The following is a 23,742-nucleotide window of genomic DNA, read 5'->3' as shown; positions in this document are numbered from 1 at the left end:
ATGCATATGTCTGCCAGAAGACCTCTGCACAGTTTGTAGTTTGCAATGTTTTCTTGCCTGTTGCAAGCTCTATGTTATCTAGTGATGGAACTTTTCTCATCCATCTTTTTGCTTCTTTGTTATTATACATATGTATTACCTTATCATAGTCAAACCTGAACAAAATACACCCCACCCCCCAAGTATGATACTTCTATTTTGCAAAGAATTTTGTTCTACAGAAACAGCCATTGGTTTGTTAAAGGAATTGTTTGCAAGATGACTAGATTAGATTAATTAGTTAATGTTTGTAAAATACTTTGAAGATTAAGAGCACTATATAAGTGTTAAGTATTATTGTTATTATAATAGATAGAGAAGGTAGATAGCTAGATAGGTAAAGAGATACAGCAGTCAGATAACAATAATTATAATACTTAGCATTTCTATAGGGCTTTACATCTTTTGAGTGTTTTACCAACATTAACTAATTAATAGAGTTAAGCAGACAGATAGTAGATAAAATAGTAGGTAGATTGATAGATAGTAACAAATTTCGCCTTTGGTTATATGAATAGCAATGTCAGTGGAAGTTGTATGTCATTGATGAGGGCTAAATTTTGTCCACAGACACACTCAAAGGTAAATTAGTGACTTCTTTCAACTGTTTTTAGTTGTTAGATCATTTGTTTTATTCTTTTTTATTATTATTATTTGCTTTTGGTTTTGGCTTTGGTTGTTCTTTTTTGGTTTTGTTATTGTTTTTTTTTTTGGTGTTGGTTTTTTTTTTTTGGTAGTTGCTATTGTCGCTGCATGTTTGCTTGTCAGTTTGGTTTTTTTGGGGGGATGGTTGTGTGTTGGGTTTTTTTGGTGGGTTTTTTTGTTTGTTTTCACAGTTCACCTTCCCGGTGAGTGGATACATCATGCAAACAGAAAGTTAAAAGGTAAATTGGAATACTGAATGTATGAAATGAACGTATAAAGTATGTACAAATGTTAGAGTGGCATATTATGGAATCAGAGTTCATCCTTAAGCTTAGTCACATTATAGTGACAGTGACTCAGCTTTGCAACATCTTAAATCCATCACAGATTTTGAATACACCCTCAAAGCATTGGATGAAACAGCATTATTGGTGTACTTGTTTACATCCTGATTATTCACTTGTCTTTGTGAAAATACAAGGATGTGATATAAAAACATATAGAGAGAAATTAGAGCCATTTATAAGTGTATTTTATTTTCTTGAAATAAAGCTGGCATAATTTGCAGTGGAGTAAAACTGTCATATAAAGATGCAGAGAATGGAAAAGATACTAGTTTCCTTTAAATCTATCTCTCCTTGAACACCCATGTGTTTCTGCTACAACTTATCCCTTAAAATATACAGGTATGCAGTTTTGTTAACTTTTGTTTTTATGTGAAGTTCATGTCCTAAGTGCTTTTGAAATCCAGCTACCAGTGAGGTCCAGAGGTTCTACAGTCTCTAGCATGTTTGCATTATATTTTCAGGTTGAATATTAGGAAAAACTCTTCTCAGAAAGAGTGGTGAGGCATTGGAACAGGCTGCTGGGAGAGGTGATGGAGTCATCATCCCTAGAGATGTTTAAGACAAGGGTATATGTGGCACTGAAGGATGTGATTTAGGGACCATGGTGGTGATGAGTTTACAGTTGTACTAGATTATCTTAGTGGCCTTTTCCAACCTTCATGATTCTATGATTCTACATAAAAGAGGAAGAGTAACTCAGCTTACTGTGGATGAGCCCAATCTGGAATGGGATGCAATAGTTCTGGTAGTGTGATTCTACATTGAGCTATTTAGCTTTCCTGAGGGCTTCTAAGAGGATTCCACATTCTGACTAATGCAGCAGTGCTGCCTCTGGGTTAGGGGTAGTATTGCCATGCAGTTTTCTCTCTGCTGCCAGTTGGGACCCTGCATTGCTCTAAATGGTGTGCTATGGACAAAACTAGTGTTCCCTTCACAAAGTTTTTCTGTCACTGGATGTATGCAGAACCATCTTGAGAAATCTTCAGGATAATAAGAGCTACAAATCACAATTTACTCTTGATAAGATAATAAAATGCAGCAGGGGGACACATCACACTTAACTCTTGACAGCTGTGGTGTAGTTACCTACGTTTTAGGTAGACACCAAGCTTCCTTGGCAACTGACAGAGAGCAGGAAGGATTTAAAAGATCATTTTAATCTTCTATCTACTTATGTCTATGTTAATATGAGACTAACTGCATCCCAGAAAGTCTCACATCTCTTCATTGACTGTTAGTGGAGTCTAAGTGGCTAAGATGAGGCCAAATGTGCTATAGTCAGAAGGAGGGGAGACAACTCATACTAAACGTTCCCTTTCTTACTTCATCTGCAAGGCCTATCTTTGGATTGTTCAGCGTTTATCTACCCAATGAGGCTCAGGAAGATTGATAAAGAGGAGGTTTACCTGGAAACTGGCTGGAAAGCTGTTGGCCAAAAAGGCAACATTTAAGTCCACATATTGATTTTTACTGTTTATATGGTCATATAACTATGCCTTTATATTTGCTTCTACCTATTAGATGAAAGACTTAGGTATATCATGATCAGAGGCCAAAAAAGATACAAAAACAAGGACACGTCTTATCTCCTTCTCAGTCAAAACCCACGTGCCATGATGCTAGCAACATGAATTTTCCTTTAATAGCACAGTCTTCCACTGATGGGAAAGTTAATATTACAGTGCCAGCATAGAAGGCATTAGACCATCTGTCTGACTCAGACAAAGGGGCAACTCTCTAGTACAGAATAAACACTGTACAGAACAAATATACCATTCATAACACAACAATCCTTTGATCACCTTAAGAAAGAGGCATGAAAAATTAGGCAGACAAGCAAGAGCAAGAAATAGTGTCAATACTCATTTTAGCAGGGGTGGACAGTACACACCTTGGTAATTAAAACTCATAGCTTTCTTCTCCAGGAACTTGAACCCAAGTCTCAAGTTATGGGCAAATATTCACAGCGCAAGGTTTCAAGACAAACCTGCCTGAAGCTCTCGTGTTGATGCCATTTTATTTGTATACCATAGCTCACTATTTCCTGGGTCACGGGGAGAATGACTTTCTAGTTTAGTGGTTAGAGTATTCACCTGGAAGGGGAAGTCTTCTGTTCCTGTGCCTGCTTCAATTAATGTTTCTGTATTTTTTGTTTGAGTATTCATTGATGTGGATAGTGGAAGCCAAGCTTCTGCTCCCAAATGAAAGACTATACCATGAAGATATATAGTCATTTGCATAGGCTTTCCATCTTCTTGTTCACATGAATAGTTAATTAACCTATGCAAAGTGAAATGGTTTCAATATGAGGAACTGAGAAAGCCCTGCCCCAGAATATTCTGTGGCCTAGTGGTTAGGGCAGTCAGGGAAGTGGAGAGACAAGTTCAGATCCCCTCAAGCAGAAGAGGGAACTGAACCCGGATCTTCTAGAGCTTAGTGGGTATTCTTAGCATGATGTTAGTGGTGAGAAAAAGGTAGCATCTCTGCTTTCTTTTCTGGCCTGAGCTAATGAGACACTCTGCCAACATGCTTATCATACTGGAAGATCATCACAGAGTGCAAATGATATAATCTTTATTAGAAAACAAACGATTTCACTATGAACTTTGCAAGAAATTGAGTAAATGATGTGACAAAATAATGGCTTACCACAAGGGAGCATACTCACACCTGTATTATTCACCATCTAGACAAATGATCTACCAGTCTTTAATGATGGAAAACTGTTAAGGCTGTCAAAAAGTCAACTCTGATTCAAGGACTAGGCCCAAGCAAAAGCCATGTTAACCTCAGCATTCTGCCAGATCACAAAATATCATACAAAAAAAATTTGAAATATCCGCATAGCTTCAGTGCTACAAACTCTCTTTCTTCTTTAAAGTTCAAGGACCAATAAACCAAAACAATCTCAAAAGTGATATGATTGATTCAGAATCGAGGCTACCTATTTCTGACATTGGACTACTTGCCTTTCCTTAGGGCAGAAAGAGAAAAGACAAAGTGTAAGGTTAACCTATGGTATAAATTAATGAGGAAATGTGAAATCCAAACTGAAGGTCATCTCTGCAGTGCTGTAAACTATGGCACTTGCAGTCTGTTATCTAGTAGATAAATATTTATGTCACACACAAGAAAGCACTGACATATCTATACTTATAAAGAGGTTAGGTATTCTGTTGAATGAAAGTGGCTGATTTTTTTTTTTTTATGCCTTAGGCCAGCTGAAAGAAATGATTTGTCTCCTTGTTGGGATCACCTCACTGAGGGGATGATAAAAAGAAGAGGAAAACAAAACAGAACAGAAAGAAAACAGGGAAGGGAGGAAGAAAAACTCCTTGAGGCATGCCATGAAATGCCCACAGTCACTGAATTGCGGACTAGTAAATTTCAGATTACTCTGGTTGATAAATTTCATTTCCTTCTACTGTTACTCATTAAGAAAAAAGAGTTACTTGTACCGTTTTCTACCCTGTTTCCATTTAGGCTCATTCTGAAAATGAAACAAGCAAATAAACTAAATAAGTACTGATACTTTTCTCAAATTATATTTTTATGGACAATGTATAATCCAGTACCCTGTATAGACGATGAACTCCCTTGCTGTCAACCCAGACTGAGTGCACTGCACTTTCAGTTGGCTTCTCAAGAGTCCTCAGGAGATCTTCAGATGAGAGCATCTCTATGACCAATCAATTCATAACACAGAGAGATTAAATGTAGAATTGTACAGGGGGAAAAAAAAAGAAAGAAGGAAGGAAGGAAGGAAGGAAGGAAGGAAGGAAGGAAGGAAGGAAGGAAGGAAGGAAGGAAGGAAGGAAGGAAGGAAGGAAGGAAGGAAGGAAGGAAGGAAGGAAGGAAGGAAGGAAGGAAGGAAGGAAGGAAGGAAGGAAGGAAGGAAGGAAGGAAGGAAGGAAGGAAGGAAGGAAGGAAGGAAGGAAGGAAGGAAGGAAGGAAGGAAGGAAGGAAGGAAGGAAGGAAGGAAGGAAGGAAGGAAGGAAGGAAGGAAGGAAGGAAGGAAGGAAGGAAGGAAGGAAGGAAGGAAGGAAGGAAGGAAGGAAGGAAGGAAGGAAGGAAGGAAGGAAGAGGGAAAGGAGGAAAGAAAGAAAGAAAGAAAGAAAGAAAGAAAGAAAGAAAGAAAGAAAGAAAGAAAGAAAGAAAGAAAGAAAGAAAGAAAGAAAGAAAGAAAGAAAGAAAGAAAGAAAGAAAGAAAGAAAGAAAGAAAGAAAGAAAGAAAGAAAGAAAGAAAGAAAGAAAGAAAGAAAGAAAGAAAGCTACAAACAGACCAATCTTTGTCAATCCCAGTGCAAACTTTACTGAGACATTTTAAAGTAGGCATTTTTGGAGTGCAAGCACAGACTTGCAGAAAGAAGGATCGTGCCGGTTTAGGTTGAGAGTTCTCTCGGGCAATGACTTTCTCTTTGGATGTATATATCCACTTCATAGCACCAAGCCTGCCATTACAACGCTAATAATAATAGTAACAACAGCAAAATAATAATAGAAATAATAATAAACTCATCCCGGATGCTGCAAATCATGGGAGAGCTGAAGGGCAGCAGGTGTGTTGGGGAAATAATATAATACATCAAATCCTGTGCAGTGAGCACATGAGTGTGTGATATCAAAGACACTACCTATGAAATTAATTTGCCAGTGACACTGCCTTGCCTACCATCCCTGGGCGTTGTGAGAATTAATTAATGCTTGCAAATCGCCTTGAGAACTTCAGAGGAAAGACGTTTTATGTATGCAAAGCCCTGCTGCCTTTCTCTGGTGTCTGCTGCACACCTGTGCCCATTGCATCATGTGCCGCCTCTGTCTGGTCGCAGAGTGCTTGCTGTGTACATATGGCCTCAGCATGATTGATGGTTGGAATCGGGTGCCGACAGTGGAAGCTCTCCCCTGTCAGCAAGGAGCTTGCCCACACACGTCCGTGCACCATCAGCCTCTTTCCTCCGGCACAGTTGTCAGGTTTCCCAAAACAATGATTACCTTTCCCCAGAAACAAACCTCCATTCTGACACCTTTTCTGGCTGGTATCTTGTAGCATGAGGGTTCCTTTGTAGGGGTCCACTCCCTACCTCACAAAGCTCTTGTGAAACCTCATTCCTTCATGTTTGTAAAACACGTCAAGAGGCCAACACAGAAGTGTGAGAAAGAAAGAGAAGTTCACACTCACTTTTCTTTATTATTATCACTATTAACAAATAATTATAGCTATGCAAGATGTCCAGCTCATACCGCAAACATCCATACGCTCCTCCAGGGAAGGACAGCAGAGCTGAAAGCATGAGCAAAAAAAAAAACAACCAAAAAAAAACAGGGTGAGGCTTCCCCACTTTCAAAGTGGCCAATTGCAATCTCAGAGGACCAGAGTGTGCCTGGAGGTCACAGCAGCTGCTCTGAAAGAGCTGCAGGTGCGTTGTGTCTGCAACACCAGCAGTGAGGGGACTCCAAGTTGCCAAACTCTCCTTACATCAAAATGAGTTCCACTCATGGTAAATAATAATTTCCAGAGAAGCAAAATGTTTATATAGATGAGTTTTCCTTCTTCTTAGGTATTTCATGCGTTGTTTTAAAGCATTAACATCACTTCTTAGGATGTGAGGTCTTTTAGTGTATGAGTTTATACCCAATTTCCAGGTCATCTTTTAACACCCCCCTACCATAGCAGACCAGCCATGCTTATGTCTGCTTCAGAAGAAAGAGTGGAAGATTTTTCTTTCAAAACAGTGTTCCCTCCTTATGCTATATAATACCTCCATAGTCACTGGAAGGCAGTACCTTTCTGTTGCTGGGTGATTTCAAGCAGCAAATATTGGCACTCATCTGCCTTGCAACTGCAATCCACAGTGCACAGCAATGTATTGTGGGAAGGAAGAAAAAAGCAAGATAAATATCATGCTGGAAGGAGTCAAGTCTAGTTTCATCTTCCACCCCCTTTTCTATGCTTGAGCAAGAAGTGGTGGACTTGCTTTGTAAACTTCCAACCTTTATTTGCACTGTAAAGAGGTGAAAAACAGAATATACATTGACTAAATCTGAGACACTCAGTATCATAAATTTAATTATAACCAATTTGAAGCCTAATATGACCATCTGTCTCTGAGTTTGTTCTCAGAATACTATGACATCAAGATAAGGACACTGAGAGGAATTCCTCAGATAACAAAGAGAATATCTCTATGGGCATCACATGCATGTTTCTTGGCCCAAAGCAGTAGAGATCTGCATAAGAATGATTTCTTTGAACAAAAATTTAATGCACAGGTCATCTTCCCATAAGAATCAGCATTTTTTCAAAATCAAAGATTTTACATAGTCACACATAGGATAGGATTGACCAGTGCTGGTTGTGGTGTTTTACAAGATTATTCCAGAAGGCAATAGACAATCTTGGTCATGGTTATTTTCAGTCAAGTGCTTTCAAAGTGAGAAAAGAAACCAGAAGTCAAGTAAACTGCTTTGCTTTCTTCCAACTTCACTGAAGACTCCTCTTTCCTTACTAGTCTGCCCAAAACTGATTTTGTATGAAATGATTTTTTTTTTTTTTTTCAAGAATCAAAACATTTATTTTTCACTGCCTGAACATGCAAATGGAAGGTCATTGCACTTTTACCTCCACAAACGATAGCTTTTGCAGAAGCCTTTAGTTTCCATTAAGAAAATATTTTGACATATAATTGCAGTTTAATTTCTCTGACCATCATTGTCAGAGGCATTCAGATGCCTACTGCTTCATCATTCCTATTTCACACAAAGAGGAATAATAATCCTTGGGAAGGACTGGTCTGGGGAAGTTAAGTGCTGTAAAGGTTAGTCCTTTTAAAACTGCTTAGTATCTACAGAGATTAAACAGAGCCCTAAAGGGAGAAACATCATCACACAGTGCAATATCCCTTTGACTTTCCTGTTCACCTTCTCTCCTCCTCTTCCATGTTTTGCATGGGTACTTGGGTTCTGCCTCCTCTGAAGAGCTTCAGCTCAGTCCAATCCATATCCACAGGCAACTAATAAAGGTCAATCTCAGATATAATGAAAGGGGACAATGAGTTTGTTCTGGCCACTCCTACTTTTCCCCACTGCTTTTCACAAGCTCTGCAGGTTCTTCTGGTTCCTCTACCAGCCCTGAATGTTAAGGGGAAGGCTGTTCCCACCACCAGTCCCAGCTGTTCTTCAACAGTCCTATTTCTTTGAAGATGCACATAGTTATCATGTTGTTTCAAAACACCAAAGGTCACGTTATCTTTCCTTTCCCTTCCTCAATTACTGAGTAAACAAGGAGTGGGTTTGCAAAGAACTGCAGTGAAGCTCTCAGGGATACAGGCTGGTCTGTTGCATCCAGAACTCTCTTCTCTCCTGCTCCTTGTGTATATTAAAGATTCATGAACACAAAGATTCATTCCTCACACAAGGCATTTTCTCTATCCCTGGGCTGGCCCTTTTATCACAGAAAATCTGGTCAAGCATCCAAAACATGATATTCACAAGGCAACAAAAAGTGCACTTTTCCCTCCCAACTTGTACCTGAAATGCTGTACTGGAGTGATGAAACTGATTTTTGCAGTCAGCTTAAAAAACAAAAGACAATGAAAATCACACAGTGAAGGCTGTGGGAAATTAAGCTACCTGTAGGCCACAGGGCACCCAAATTTTTGATGATCCTCTGCCAAAAAAGCAATAAAAAATGACTAAGGGCTATTGTAACTTGAATTCCTCCTCTTCTACCCTACTTACTTTTACTATAATTCCTATGAGATGTGTTGCTATGTTGTAAGTAATAAGTCTACCTCACTCCCTTCAGCTCTCCCAGCTACAGAGCTGGGCCCTTAAGAAATACTTTTATGGAACTTGTGAAAAGCAGGTGGTCTGACGCACAGAAAGTACCTTAGCACAAATGAAGATAAAGAATTTCACAGAAAGATAATTGTTTGCCTAGCAGCTGAATTTATTTTTGTTCTCAAGTTGTAATTAAGGGAAAAGATGCAGTTAAAAATGCAGTATGTTTTTTCCTTCTTTTTCTTCTTGCTTAATAAGCTGAGCAAGTTGATTCATTTTTATCTGCAAAGTAAAAGTGTATCATTTTACTCATACCTGATTTGAGTACACAAATTTTACTGAAATGCATAAAAGAAAGATAAACAGAGGAACCCAAGGGGAAAAAAAAAAAAAAAAAAGAAAGAAAGAAAAAAAAAACACGAAAACACAGAAGTCTGTTTTCCAGAATTTTGTATTTCTGGAGAAGAAAAGGGAAATGGAAACTGACGGAAGGAAGGAAGGAAGGAAGGAAGGAAGGAAGGAAGGAAGGAAGGAAGGAAGGAAGGAAGGAAGGAAGGAAGGAAGGAAGGAAGGAAGGAAGGAAGGAAGGAAGGAAGGAAGGAAAAAAAGAAAAAGAAAAAAGAAAGAAGGACAGGGACTTTCCTTCTGAAGTCTTGCTGTGACAAAAATCAGGCATGGACAAGCAATGTAATACCTTGAGATGCTGGACAGCTAAAAAACATTTTCAAATGTCATGGAAGAATGAGCAAGTTCCATGGAACTTCATTTTCTCAGTGATGTTATTGTTTACTCGCTATTATTTCTTGTTTGCATATGTGTGGTGTTTAGGAGTTGGAAACTTAGGAGTCCAAGAGTCATATCAGGCTTAAGCATGTCATGAGTTGGAATTGGTGATGAATAAAAAAAGCACGGAATTAACAGTAAGATTCTGTTTCAGAAAGCTTTCAGTCAAAGCAGAAGAGAAGTGGTAATGAAAAGAAGCTACTCTGTTTGGATACAGAAGGGACAGTAGAAGGAAAGAACACGACTATCCAGCATAATGGACAATTGTTTAATAAAAACAACATATAAGCTATGTCAGGTTCTTATTTATATATCTGTCTCTATTACATGAATACATTTTGCTAAGTGAGGAGTATGTCCTGCAGAACAATAAATACTGACCTCCTGGGTCAACCCTCTAATATACAGAATAGGATTTTTTTTCCCTTCAGTAACTGGGCTCAAGTGTTTCAGGCAAACACAAAATTTTCTGGAGGGAGAAGTAATAATCCATCTTATCTTTTATTGAAAAACTACTTTTAATTTAGCCAGGGAAAGAAATGCTCAGATCTCAAAGAAATGTTGTGTCCTTCCTTTCACTCTCCTTCACTCTTCTCTTCCTTCCCTCTCCTTCCTTTGTTTTCCCCAGATATCTGGAAATACCTCTTGGAATCTTGATAAGCTTTCGGGATAACCATTAATCAAAATGAGTTTAGTCAGAATTAATCAGAGTGAGCACATCACGTGAGGCAAGCAGGAATATGCAATCATTTGGTGTTGCAAACACAACTGCATAAACACTCAGACTAGCAATTAGCTAAGCCACTGAGATGACTGGCCTTGAATCTGATGCTGAAAGTCTTGTGGGTTCCCATGCCCACCCACTTGTCCTTCAAAACCTGAAATTGTTTGGATTCACGTTTTCCTATCAGATACTGTTTACAGATCAAGAACCTCAGAATGAATGAATAGGCTGTTTTTCAGAAAGTGAACCAGTCAGAAATTTATTTTAAAAGGCAATTAAATATGTGCTAAGCATAAGCTGATGAGTGCTTCTAATGATGTAAGTCGTTTTTTTTATAAAAAGAAAATTCTGGTAGTGATTTATTGTTTTCCATAGATATACCTCTAAGAAACAAACTGCTACAAAGATTATGTTCTTCTCCTGCCTACTGAATGCTTCAGGTATTTTCTGTTTCTCTTTCTGTGCTTCCAGTTCATCCATCTAGAGCAGCAGTTTTTGGCACATCAAGCACATTAGATAATTATATGTCAGTTGAGAAACTCTCAGCTTCTTGTCACTGGTCTATAAAGCTCTCTGCAATGTTGTAATACGGTATCACTGATATCTCAATGAGATAACATGTTAAGTGTCTACTGGCTATATAATTTGAACCAAAAGTTAACAAAGAGAACTGATCTTTTGGTAAACATATAGTGTATTTTTGTCATCTCTTCCTGATAGTGGTTTTGATAAGGAGATTTAGATGTAGTATTATCCCCTGATTGCCTTTGCAGCATACTTGCAAGACAGGGAACTCCTTCATAATTCCTCAGACAGATGGTTGAGAGGAATTTCCCAAATACCCACAGATCAAAGATAGTTCCCTGTAAATGGTGACGATTGCTGATATTACAAATCCTACCAGACATTTATACTTCCTCATTCTCAAAACACTTTCACTTTTCTCAGCCCAGTGTGAATTCTCATTAGGTGGGAAAAAATAGTTTTAAGCCATCAAGAGGTAGCATGATACCCTTGGACTGTTCACTAAGAACCAGATTGTGCATGAAGGGTAGATGACAGAAGTCTATGAAATCAAAGTGGCATGGAAATTAAGAGCAATTGCTCACTGTCTCCTTCCAAAAGGGGACATCAAATAAAACAAGGAGGAGAAGGGTTCAAAACAAACAAAGGGAAATGATTCTTTATATAATGCATAATTAAGCTGTGGAACTCCTTGCCACAAGATGTTGTAGATGCTGTAAATTTACATGAGTTCAAAAAGAACTGGACAATTTCATGGAAGAAAAAGTCATCAAGAGCTGTTAAATACAAAGATATTACCTCTGGCTCCTGAAACGCAAATCTTTAGATGTTGGGAGAGTGTTCTGAGTAAGTCTTATTTGGCTCTTTTACTCCTCCCCAAGCATGCATTCATTGTTGAACCCAGTCAGAAAGAGGTAAATGCTTTAGATGGGTCCTTGTACAGCTGGTACCATGCTTTTTATGCCATCGTTTCATACAGCTGTTTTAGTCAGGGAGCTTATAAAGTGATTGCCATTGGTAAAGCTACTATTCACTTCTAAATGTTCCTCTCACTGAGTAGCAGTAATCAAAAAAGGGATGCATTGCTAAACACTTTTATTTCAAGACAGTTTAATTTCCCAAATTTCTGCCTAGGAGGTAAAAAAAAAAAAAACTGAAGTTGGCTGGCTCTGAGATAGGAGAGTTGCTTCTCACAGCCCTCTGCCCTCTCTGTGCTTGGATTGGTGATTCAGGTAGACTTGTATGGGTGCCAGTCTCAGCTCTTTACCTCTCTAGGCAAACAGGCTGTCCAAATAGCCACACTAGTCCTAAAAATTTAGTGATTCAGGAGTAGAATGCATGAGTCATTTAGAATGCTTGGTTAAGTGAAAATTGGCTGGAAATCCCCTAGGAAAACTATTTATTCCTGTTACTTCTGGCACTTGGCAAGGCTACCAGTAACTCTTAGGACCAAAGTTAGCCCGGTAATGAGGAAAATCAAACAAGAGTCAGGGGAAAGTGCCTCCTTCTTGCAGAGTATATCCTGGTACTCTTCCTGGAAAACCCTCCTGTCAACAAAGCCTTGGAGGGAGAAATATCCTCCTGCACTCCTACAGATCCCTAGTGTCTAAGTTAGAGGACAGTTATTTAATAAAGGAACAAGCCGAGTCATGCACTAGAGTACTCCTGCATCTTCGCTGGTTAAAAGTCTTATTAGGAAGCCCTTGGTCCCACAAGCTTACCCATTTTTATGGGCTAAATTGATACTTTTTTGGCAGGGACTTGGAGAGCTACTGCAAAATGAAGGCTACCTGAATGATGCACAACCCCTCCCATGGAATCTAAATGATGAGGAGGATATGTAGCTTCGGGCCACTTGAAAGTATCTCATATTGGTCACAGCAAAACCATAGAGGCACTCAAAAATGAAAATCTCTACAGTGGGATTTATCCTGGGCTTTCAAAAGCCATTTATTTTTCTTCCCAGCACCTCTAAAAAGCCTTTTGGGCAAGGAAGGCAACTCTTCAGGCTCCACAGGTATTATTATTTGGAGGCCTACTTTGTATTCTGAGTTGGCTGCTCCTTGGGTTCACCTAGGCATTTTAGTGCATGCATGCCTGGGTGTATATTGAATGTGCCTAATAGCTACAGTAGGTGGAGAGGGAGGAAGCTGTGCACCAAATGATGGGAACTCCTGGAGGGAGTTGTCTTGCCACTGGCATGCTGTCAGCATGCCAATAAATAAGAAAGTAGAGATGATCAGAGAAAGTTACCTAAATATATATATATATATATAAACATATATTTATATAATAGTGATAATTCTAGATTGCTTGCTGATGGAGCATAGGAAATGCACTCAGTGACCATATTTTTCCCATGGTTCAGATGTGATATTCTGTAAAACACAAAATAGGCATAAATTTTCCCTGTGCCCCCAGAAAAGCCCTGTGGCTGCTGCTCTTTCTTTCTGTCACAACATTCATACTTCTGAACACCATTCAAAAGATTGTTAATGAGAAACATAGGATGAAAAGTTGTTCAAAGGCATCACAAGATCTTTGCATGCAGGTTTGCAAGAACTGAAATTAGACACTGGGCAAAACTATCATGTTTTTGGAACAGAGATGGTCATTTTTGGCGTTGCAAATCTCTGCTAAATTCATTGATGCTCCAGATCTTAGCCTTACATGTGCACAAATTTAGATTTTGATTGCTGCAGGGAAATCAGCATCTAGAGGCAGGAAGATAAGGAAATTGTTCAGTTATCTTCTTAGTAAAGCCTGATTTGGGCAGGTAATCTCAATAGTTGGGTGATTAAATGCATACTTGGTCTGGGTATGACCCCATTTAATGACCTGATAGTCTTAACAGGCAGGGATGGAACTGAACCTAGGTTTTTCACATCAGTGATTAAACTGAAAATGCACAGATTAATCCAGTCATCAGTGCCTTCTGTGCTCCCTCTTTGTATAAAATATTCAAATGATATGAAATGACCCTGCATTTTAACTTTTAGTCCCTTCAAGTGGGAGACACAGACCTCCTCCAGCAAGGCTGCAGAGATCTGCAAAGAGAGTCTTCAAGACTTAAATGAATGTTTCAGAAGGCTATTGGAGACACAGTTCATAGACATGAGTGAAAGATGATAGGACAAGGAAGAATGGTTTTAAACTAAAAGATGGGAAATTTAGACTGGATATTTGTAGGAAATTCTTTACTTGGAGGATGGTGAGGCATTGGCACAGACTGCCCAGAGAAGCTGTGGATTCTCTATTCCTGGTGGTGTTCAAGGCCAGGCTGGATCGAGTCCTGTCAACTTGGACCACAGCAGTGGGGTAAGAAACAGTTGATCTTGTGATCTCTTCTGATCTCCCCTAAGTTTGGAACTGGGCACCTGGCTTTCTAACAAGAAGAGAGCACAAAATCACTGGGCCTAGTCTTGGCTTTTGCACCATCAAACTGAGCTTTTACCTTATTCTTATATGTGCTGATCCTTTCTTTAGATGCTTGACTTCCCTCCCCACATATTGCATAAGAAGCTTAAGTTGGGCAATACACTACCAACAAAGCTCCTGCGAATTAGAAGCTACTAAATTCAGTGCTGTGATATGTAAGTACCTTGACAGATGAAGATCTTTGATACTACACCAGTGATAGAAGAGCTAGAATAGATTAGAATAGAAAATAATAGAACAGAATAGGAACTTTAATCTTTATTCATTTGTATCCAGGATCTTTAATATCTGCAGCCTATCTGAATCAGTTTATTCAACACAGCTCAAGCACATTTGATCTACCTAAGCTGGCATCCTCCTTGTTCCTCAGGCATGCTGTTTATTATCTGTTACAGATGGGAGCTCTGTTGTCTGTCTCTGACCCTCCCCTCCCCTAAGCTGACATTCAGTTCTTCCCAAGATCTAGTTGAGTCACATTGTGTTCAATCTTCATTCCTCTTAAGCATATTAAATATTCCCAATCAAGTACCATAAACACAGTCATAAGACTTTTGTATTCAACAACTACTAGCTCCCAAATGTTCTACAAATAAAACAGGCTTCCTCTGTTCACTTGGTGATATTCACAGACTCATCAGGAAGAAGCTGAGATTTATGTTCAGTACTGACTTTGAAAAACATAACCCGACCAAAAACCCCAGAAACAAACCTCACCTAAAATATCTTCATCTTCACCAGATTTAAACAATAACTTTTAAAGCTCCTCAGCGATTTATGAAGGCAGGAAATACAGTTTGCATTGCATGTTTAAAGACAACGTCACTTAGATATTCTGGACATGTACAACTACAATCAACTTATGTTTAAAAACATGAGTAGATTAAATGACGTATAAAAATCTATTTGGATGATCAGAAAGACAGAGTGCTTACTTCAAAAGAGACAAAAGAGAGGTTTAAGGGACAAAGGAGAGAGGGTATACACCCAGTTGAACTAACTCTGGTAACAAGAAGAGAGCTGACATTGACACAGTTATAGTGTTTACAGGACCCCAGATGATATCACTACAGTCCAGTGTGCTATCCTACATAGGCATATTAGTTATTTTTCATCTGTCTTTCGTGCTACATAAATATAACATGTCTGAGCACAGCTTGCTGGCTTTTAAAAAATGCTCAGTAATAAAGAGGTTAGAAAAAAATAGGGGTTAGAAGCGTGCTTTATAAATACATTGGAAGATAAGCAAAGGAGAGTAAGAAAAGTTCTCTGAACTAATGGCCAATGCTGTCACCATATCCAGTGGGAATGAAAGGCTGTGAATGCAATTAAATCAGGACCTATAGAACTTTAGTCATGTAAGAGGAACAAAACAAACAAAGAAAAAAATCAAACAGCGTGAGTTCTGAGATGGCTCCTGATCATCAAGTAAAAGGAATTAGTGATAGGCTTTTTGAGATAGAAAGTGACACAATACACAGGGATGCATCACACGTCGTATTTATTCTAGAATGATAAACACCAAAACAGTGTGTTTGATTCATTGCATAGCTTCAGAGAAGGCATTATATAGGGAAACTTATTTTCTTTACCAGATGTAAGACTTTTTATACTGCCTTACTGGGGGATAAACTCTGTCTCTTTTTTACTAGTGGTGCAAAAGTTAGTCTGGACCTCAAGAAAGACAGTGTTAAAAAGACTAAGTGCAGGAACTATCTGTCTTGAAGTAACTGTTTGCTCGTAGGTGCTCCAGAAAACAAGATTCAGCTCTATGCAAAATGGAATCAGTCTGTAACCCAACTTCTGCCTTACTGAATAAATGTGCCTAGGTTTAAGTGATCTCTCAGTATCTCCTACTATCTCCAAGACACCCAGTAGATGAGGTTTTTTTCCTGAAGGAACGATCAAGACTTTCATATTACAGTTTGGGTAGATTGTTTATATAAAAGAGACAAATCCTAAACTAATACTGAAGGAAAATCAAATGTATAACTTGAGTCAGAAGCTGACAGCAGGTTTAACTCTGTTAAGGTTATTTTTACTGCTAAGTTTCAGATGTTCAGGCTTTCTGAGAAGAGATGAAGTTTACTTCCTGTAGCAGTGAAAGACATGAAAATAGTTTGAGACATAGTGAACGTTTTCATTGACAGAAATTTAAATACTGCAAAAAATCCACTGGTAAGTTGGGTTGGGTTTTTCTGTTCCTGATGTTTAATATTATTATTTATACTGCGCTAAGAGATTACACTGTGCTTGAAAAATAAATTCTTATTGCTATATATGGGGTACATAGTCATATAGTTTAAATGTCTGAGAGCCAGAAAATAATATTACAATATTTTAAGCTCATTTTTAATCTGGGAAAAAAATACACATAATTCAAGCAGTATAAATAATGAGAATTAATAGATTTTTTAAAAATCCTATTATATTATTTTAAATAAAATTCTAATAGGACATTAATAAAAGAGATAGAGACTCCCTTTTTAAATCACCCTCATTTAAAAACTCTCAGTATTCACAGAAAGAGATGTTTTAAATGTCTACATTTTAACCTGCCTCTTTAAGTGTGTACACAGTGTACGTGTTCCTTTTTTTTTTTCCCCCTAATGTTCAAAATTAAGCCCCTCTGTATGACTTCCATGCTGAAGTTTATAACCTCAGCCTACACAAGTCCAGTGCAGAAAGATCTACAGCCTCCAGGCAGAGTGAGGAAGCTCTTTAAAGATGAATCATTTTCATAAATGAGTGCAGAGGGAGGTCAAGCCAGGGGACACAGAAGGTTACATGTGTGGCTGAGATAAGGCCTCATTCATCCACTTCTTACTGTCAGGTCTTGATGGGTGAACATTGCCTTGAGCTCCCATAAAACATGTTGTTTGCAGAAAACTTGCAGGTGGTTCATAAAAAAGTCCAAACTGTTACCAAGAAATTTATCTCTCAACTGCTGGATCTGTTTATAATAGAAGTGAAGGATCTCATAGAGAAATTAAGTATCAGAGACTGACTTATATTGGCTTGCCGGACTGAAAAACCCAACCTGCTTTCCAAATGCTGCACTAAAAATGTCAAAGCAATTGTATTGATGACATCTCGACAAGATACTGTACAAGACTATTAAAAAATACAAAAACAACAAAAGAATGTTGCCTGTTTATGGAAAACTTGTCCCTGAGGAAGAGATGTGGGTATTTAAGACACCTTTATGGATGAAATTCAGGTTGTTACTGCTGGAACATTTGCTTTTAAATAGCATCAATCTTTTGTTGCAGTGGTACCCGTTTGAGAGCCAGTTTTATAAAGGATGTCATTGTTTCTCTCAGCTTGTCAAAGCAAACAGTCAGATAAAGCTGGGTTGTATTGAGGGAGAGGGAAAGGTGAGGGTTAAACTGAATGCAGAAAGCATCCACAGGTGGATAGCTTGATGCTACTGCAAGTCTTTATCCACTGAAGGCCTGATTTGAGACTTGTTAAAGTCAATGAAGTCTCTTTATTGACTTCACCAGATTTTAGCTCCAAGGAACTGCACGGAGACTGCAAGCTGGTTTCACATAAACCACTTCTGAACCATCAAATAGTAGAAGCTTTCAGCAGGTTCCAATCTGAAAAGTGTTCACGTTCATAACCAAAAGTCAAAGGATCCCATTTATCACATCACAGTCCCTTTACTCCCCCATCTCCTCCACACAAAAATACAAAGTTAAGTTTTCTGCATTTTCCTCAACTTGCTCACTCACGCTTTCGTATTCATAGATTTTTACGGCCTGAAGGAGCCATTATGATAATCTGGTGTGACCTTCTGAAATCAATGTATCAATGGGATTGCACCAACATTATGGAGAACAGTATTTGGCCTCTAGACATCCTGCCATATAGAGACAACACAGAATGAATAAAAATGGGATAGGGCATTCATTATGAATGATTTGCTCTGGGGGCTGTACGTCCAACATTCAGCCACACTCGTCTGGCATGCTTTATTTTTCCTATAGTCAAATGAAGAAAGAGTTTCTCTAGAAGAATCTCTGCATAAGTCATACAAGCTGTTGCTGCAGTTCTCCAGCAAAGCCAGACATGGGCCCAAAGTTTTAGTTTCTTTCCAAAGTGTTTTGATAAAAAAAATACAGTTTTTCACTTTGCTGACTCTTGGTCAATTCCATCTCACCAATTTCTCTTGCAGCATTTCTTGCCAGCTGTGTGCAATGCCCATGAGGTGTCACTTTGCAAAAGTGACAGCCCAACTGCCCACAGTGGTGTCACTGATAGCAAGAAACACGTGGCACATGCCTGGTGCCCCTTCCTAAAGAGACTGATCTACCTGCTTTGTATGCTTCTGACAATGACACATGGATGTATTTATCTTCATACAGAAGGATCAGTATTTGGGTATTGGCCTGCAGTCTGCCCATATGGCCCATTTTCAAGGAAGAGTATGGTCTCATCTAACACAGATCCTTTTACAAATACAACTTTGAAACACATTCTTGTATCGTAGAGACTCTGAAATTGGACATGAGCAAGGTTGTATCCAAGGAATAGTTGTAGTTACAGTAAAATAAAGCCTACTGCCATCAATCACATGAGAATCCCAAACCACAGAGGAAGCCTTGGTCCAGAACTTCCACTACAAAACCAATGCATATCACTTTAACTGTAGCACATCCACTTCTGCAAGCTAAAGCAACTTTCACTCTCAGGAAGTGTCAATGATAATTTCAATCACAAGACCCTAAGTACAAGGCAACTGCTGCTTAATTAAGGGAAAATTAATGAGAACTGTTGGTAAACAAATATCAGGTGATTATAGGATGACATGTCCCCACAGATTACTTGGTAATTGCATTTCTCTGACCCCAAAGGAGTTTCCATGCAACCTGCCGGCTTAAAAGACTGAGATAATTAGGTCTTTACTCTCATAAACTTTTTAGGGTTGTTTTTTTTTTTTTTCACTTCCAAGCATGCAGAAATTATCAGAGACTGGATCACCTTTTCACACTTTAAATTCTAAATAAAGAGATGATAACTTCTCTGGTTCCCCTCAGCTGTTCAGCTTCCTTCAGCTGCTGCCAAGATTTTGTTATCATCTTCAGCCTTGAAACTCCAAAAAGAGCAAGGAGAACTCTCCTCATCTGCCCTGGAAGTAGAATGATTGTACTATATGACTATATATATGTACAATAAAAACCATTTCCCACCTCAAATCCACCATAGAGGAAGTAAAGTTTTGCTGAAAACACTTTCTCTGTACAGAGCTAGAATGACACAATGGAGGCCTGTGCTATTAACATATATTAGTCCTCCAGATGCAGCAGGGTTGCCTAATATTGATTTAACTTTATACATTTGTACCAGGAAAAAGCTAATGTATCAAAATCAAGATGTTTTTTGGGGAGCAGGTTAACTATGAAGATACTCATGTTGGAGGAATTCCAAAATAACTGCAAGATGAAATGGAACACTGAGTCTGACCTTCTCACCTTGCTTTGTTCAGAATTTGTCTTCTTTGATTTTGTTTTCTGTTTTGACTTTTAACATTAAAAAATGTAAAATATTCTACAACTAAACAACCAAACTAAAACAACTAATTAGGATGACGGTACACAATGGTACAACAAGTTTCACTCAGACTGTCATCTCTATGACAATGTGTGGACATTATGAAGATAAAGCATCTCATAGCATGATGAGAGAGCAAAGAACAAAGAGAGAAAGATTTCAGGAGAACTTCCTGAATCTGACCCTTTGTCTTGATGTATAGATCAGCTATATCTTGATTGACAGACATTTTTCTAGCCTGCTCTAAGAAACCTCCTTCTGCAGCCCATCATGGTTGTTTTTCCTGCCCAACAAATTAGAAAGTTTTTGTGATAACTAACCTAAAACTCTCCCATTGCAAATTAAACCCATTTCTTCTTTTCCTACCAGCAAAGGATACAGTGAACAATCGATCACTATCCTCTTTTTAAAAACCTATAATATGTTTGAAGACTCTTATCATGCCTCCCTTCCCTTGCTGCTTTTCTAGACTAAACAAACTCAATTCCTTCAACTTTTCGTAATAGGTCATGTTTTCTTAAACCTCTTCTCCTTCATGTTACTCTCCTCTGGATGTTTTCCAAACGGTTTATTACTTATTTTAGAGTTTGGTGGTTAGGACCACATACCTCAGGACAGCTGAGTCCCCACCTGTGCCAAGTAGCACAGGCTAATGACCTCCCTTTTGATAAGTGTGTTTCTGTGCTTCAGTCTTAAAACAACTTGGATTTTCCATTCCATGAAACATTGCAATTTCTAATTACCAAAACAAGTTTTGAAATGCTGGAGTTCACCATACAATTGGAGTAACTTCTGGCTTGCTCTGCTACATAAGAAGAGGATGCTCCTGTGACTGGAATACATAATACTTAGAGTGCAGTATTCTGCACAGTTAAAATACTTACCTTTCACATACCTTCTACCTGTAGAATGCAGATGAATCAGAATACTGATGCAGAAAGCCAAGAACTTAAAATGATAACTTCTTAGAATAGGAATGATCTGTAGTAAATAGCAGGCCTGCAAAGGTTAGATTTTGGGATCGTGTATATAAATTAGAAGTGGTGCCACACAGTACACATAGGGTCAGATCATAAAAGGAGCTGTCCTTCTGATAAGGCACATCATGGCCATGACCCTGTCATGATGGCACACCAGTCTGAGGAGAGAAGCAAAAAAATGCCTGAAATCAAATTTGGGTCTCTAGTGTCCTGCCCAGCTTAAAATGCACACATACATATGCATCAGACACTATATTGACTTGCAGAGGGACTCTAGAGTCCAGTGATGTTATCTGGTATCACAGGGGACTAATAACCTGAAGAAAAAGCTTTAATCCAAAATGCACTGTTAGAGTTAAAATCCATTACCCATGCAAAACTTCCATCCCCTTAGCTTTTAGGTCAGGTGAGATGTGTGCTCACCCTGAAATTTTGGGGATTTGCATCATGTTCCTAGCTCCTGGCTCTGCTTCAGGGAATCATTGCTGGGCAATTCTGGATAAATCACTTCCCTCTGCCTCAGTATCTGCCAAATGTAGTTATGGTCTTGTTCTTCCAGGGAGCTCTTCAGACTGTCTTGTTGAAGTCTCTAGAGAGAAGGCAGATACTCTTCTTGTTACTTAGAAGGAAAGTAATGAAAAAACAGAAGTGTAGAAAAGTGACAGCAGATTTACCTTTGTGGAAAACAGTGACTCCCTTGATGAAATGAAATAAAATGTTTCTGAGACAGAATGGAAAAATATGGAATGTAACATTCAAGAATGCCCCTTGCTCTCCTAAAATTCTGCGGTAAATGAGACCCTGACATGAGTTTTTAAACATAATAAAAATATCTGCCTGACTGGAAGGAATCCAGAATTCTGTGAAATACTTTTATTAATATAATTTCCTCTACATCAGCCACAGAAATTACTTCCCATGAACGCTTTGGGGTCAGAAACCTCTAGTAACAGGCTCTGATAGCCTGTATGGCTGGTACCATCACAGAACATAATGAAGATATCCCAGTACTTGTCAGTGAAGGAACTCTGCCTCTGCTGGAAATGTCCCTTGGAGATGCTTTGGGGAAAAAGATTCTTCAGAAGAATTAAGAGATTCAAAGAAAACACCCATAGGAGTAAAAAGTGGAGATAAATACAATTAAATAAATGAACGGAAACATGACCATCAAATACTTGCATTATGAAAATACAATGCAGGCCTTGAAGATTTCATAGTTGACCCAGGACCCATTCTCAGTATTTCTTTTCTTAACTTCCCACTGCCTCTTCATGTTAAGTCATGCTGTCCAGACAACTAGAGAGCTCTTCTGCATGGAGCTTCAGTGCGGATTTGCTTTGACTTTAAATGGATTTTCTTCAAGATTATGAGAGAAGCCAAGAAACCAAGAGCCTGGTTGAATACCACAACAATATGAAATTTAAGTTTTAAGTGGGAGTCCACAGTTTATTCATCTGTGGCTTTCAGTGCATTATTTAGGCAGATAGAAAAGTCCCAAGAGGCTGCTGTGCCTGTTCCTGTACCAGGTACACCACCATCTATAGAAGGTCCAAAGTCCAAGACAGGAACTGAACTAGCAGAAGCCATGTGCTATATGCTCTGGAACTTGATTGTCAAAACACATCAAAGATTTGTTAATCAACACATGCACTGAGGCTTTGTGTACAATTTGGATCAGATTCTGATTTTTTGTTTAAGCCAATCAAAAATAATTTTAGTCAAAACTGAGCCTGAGATCTCTTCATATTAAACCTTGTATTTTAGGGTATTGTCTCCTTTGCTCACTCAACAGTAATCAGACTAGGTTAACTAACACTGAAGGGCCTCCTGGAAGAAGAGGACAAGGAAAATTTCATCACATAACTTACATTTTTACATGGTACACTTAAAATCCAACTCTATACTCTGGAGAGTACAGTCTTTTTCCATGACTTCAAGGGACAAAGGGTCACACCTCACATGTTCTTTATCTACTATAGTGACCATGAAGTCAAAACAACCTGAAGCTTTGTGTCTTTTCCCTGTACGGTGCTGTCCCCTTATTTTAAAGGCACCTTGCAACTCCCACTTCAGTGCTTAGTTCCTATTTTCCCTTCAACTTGTACCTGATTTTATCTTCTGAAAACAGTCAATTCCCTTTGTCTCTATTTTTTTTTTTTTTTTTTTTTTGTGCTCCTATTTTTGTCATTGTTTTTGTACTTGCAGAGTATTTGGTACTTACAGTGATAAATATCATCCCCATACCTCCATGTGGGTGCTAGTCTCTGTGGTGTCTTCCACCACCCACACAAGCCTGTGTGACCTTTACATGATGTCTTTACGTGCCGAAAGTCCCTTCCTACCACTCATGTTTTCAACTTGATTTCCACTGCTGCTTTCTGTCTCCTTTTATTGTTGTACCTGCTCAAGGAGAATTACCTATAACAAAACACATGGGGCCATTTCAACCATATCATTCTCATGGAGTTGCCTTAACCCTTTACATATCCTCTTTTCCTTATCCCAAAGTTCACTCACACATATTGTTCACGTGTGTATGCAATTCATTTAATTTGTGAAGAATTAAACCAGGTGCTGCAGATAACAGCTGCTCATTTCAGGTTTTCTTTCTGTGCCTGAATCACAAAGGAGTCACACAAGTTTCAAGAACAGCTTCCATAAATGAGTCTTTAGCTCAGTGCTGACAATCTATGTGTCTATATGATTCACTACCAGCTCTAGTAGAGTGTGCGTTGTGCAGCAATATTGCCTGTTGTCTACACCAGCTGTGTCTTTGTCATAATCTATTTCTCTGGCCCTGCAGGCAAATGCTTCAGGACAAGCCCATAAGGTTGTATTTCCTTTTCTTCCCCTAAAAGAGAGAATTCTCCTTTCATGGGAGATACTGGGAATATCTCTGATACACATTTTATGCACAGAATCACAGAAT

The sequence above is a fragment of the Coturnix japonica genome, chromosome 1 (assembly GCF_054131305.1).
Source record: "Coturnix japonica strain WE chromosome 1, WE-NBRP24, whole genome shotgun sequence".
Classification (NCBI taxonomy): Eukaryota; Metazoa; Chordata; class Aves; order Galliformes; family Phasianidae; genus Coturnix; species Coturnix japonica.
The sequence above is the reverse complement of the archived record's forward strand: the minus strand, read 5'-3'. Positions refer to the sequence as shown.